The following is a 2,091-nucleotide window of genomic DNA, read 5'->3' on the forward strand; positions in this document are numbered from 1 at the left end:
TGGTCTCAATCTCCTGACCTTGTGATCCGCCTGCCTCAGCCTCCCAAAGTGCTGGGATTACAGGTGTGAGCCACTGTGCCTGGCCACGATGTATTTATTGAGTGCTACTAGAAGTGTTTGGAAACAGTGAATAGTGAGGTGTTTAGAATCAAATATAGGCCATTGGCTTAACATACATACTTTAGCATAAAGGACCATTTCATGAGTTACTTGCTTCAGTGTCTTTCTTTAATGCTTCAGTGTGCTTACAATGATAATAGTGGATGCAGAATCTGTGGATATGGAGAGCCAACTACAAGAACTTGAGCATCTGCAGATTCTGTTATCCTATGGAGTCCTGGAATCAATCCCCCATGGATACCAAGGGATGGCGGTACTCTGGAAACTATACACATCAGCTCACATTCTCATTGTAATCCTCACAATATCCTTTTGATGTACTCTTATTACTGACACTTTGCAGATGAGAAATGGAGGCTTAGAGAGGCTATGGATCTTGCCCAAGGTTACACAGTTGTAGCGCTTGGAATTGAATGAAGGCAATCTGACTCCAGACCTCTACTCTTTATTTTTTAAACTGGGAAACATAACACACATGTGGAAAAATGCATAAACAATAAATACATAATCTAATGAGTTATTACAAAGCCCACAGCAGTGTAACTACCACCCATAACCAAGGAATAGAAGATTTGTAGAATTCCAACCCTATTACCTCTTCACACTCTCAAATCCCTCCTCACAGGACTCCTTTGGTCTGAGAGGTAGCCACTAATCTCCCTTTTATGATTATCAATTCCTTACTTTTGTTTATAGCTTTAACACCTAAGTATACATTCTTTTTTTCCTGTTTTTGAACCTTACAAAAATGGAATAACACAGTATATATTATTTTGTGAATAGTTTCCTTTTCTTAATAATTAAGTTTTTAGGATTCATCTATATTGTTGAATGTAGCTTGTTCCTATTTCCAAACTGCTGTATGGGTTTACTTTCCCTATGGCAAAGCATGAGAATTACCATTGCTCCACTGTGGTCAACATTTGTAATCGTCAATCTTTTTCTGTTTTAGCCATTCTGGTGGCATGTTATTCTCTCATTGTGATTTAAATTTTCTTGTCCTCATATGAGGTTGATGCTTTTTCATATGTTTATTGGTTATTTGGATTTCTTCCTTAGTTAAGAGCCTGTTCAGCTCTTTATCTTTTTCTTTTATTTTCTTTCTTTTTTTCTTTTTTGAGACAGAGTCTCGCTCCGTCATACAGGCTGGAGTGCAGTAGCATGATCTTGGCTCATTGCAACCTCTGCTTCAGGCATGCATCAGCACATTGGGCTAGTTTTTGTATTTTTAGTAGAGACAGGGTTTTGCCATATTGCCCAGGCTGGTCTCGAACTCCTGGCCTCAAGTGATTTGCCGACCTCGGCCTCCCAAAATGCTGGGATTACAGGTGTGAGCCACTGTGCTCAGCCTCAACTCTTTTTCTTATGATTATAGTTCTTTATATATTCTAGATACAAGACCTTTCTTGGTTATACATGTTGTAAATTAACTTCCTTTCTTCTTTCTCTTCTCTTCTCTTCTCTTCTCTTCTCTTCTCTTCTCTTCTCTTCTCTCCTCTCCTCTCCTCTCCTCTCCTCTTTCTCTCTTTCTCCCTTCCTCTTTCTTTCTCTCACTCCTTCCTTCCTTCCTTCTTCTTTCTTTCTTTTGATAGAGTTTCACTCTTATCACCCAGGCTGGAGTACAATGGCACAACCTCAGCTCACTGCAACCTTTGCCTCCCAGGTTCAAGCAATCCTTCTGCCTCAGCCTCCTGAGTAACTGGGATTACAGGCGCCCGCCACCACACCTGGTTAATTTCTGTATTTTTAGTAGAGATGGGGTTTTACCATGTTGGCCAGGCTAGTCTCAAACTCCTGGCCTCAGGTGATCCACCCGCTTCAGCCTCCCAAAATGCTGGGGTTGTAGGAGTGAGCAACTGCTTCTGGCCCATGTTGTAAATTTCTTAATCATCTGTGAGGCTTGCCTTTTAACTCCTTTAATGGTGTATAATTTGATAAAAACCAAGCCTTAAGGTGTTTTTTTTTTTTTTT

The sequence above is a fragment of the Colobus angolensis genome, unplaced genomic scaffold, assembly GCF_000951035.1.
Source record: "Colobus angolensis palliatus isolate OR3802 unplaced genomic scaffold, Cang.pa_1.0 Scaffold229, whole genome shotgun sequence".
Lineage (NCBI taxonomy): Eukaryota > Metazoa > Chordata > Mammalia > Primates > Cercopithecidae > Colobus > Colobus angolensis.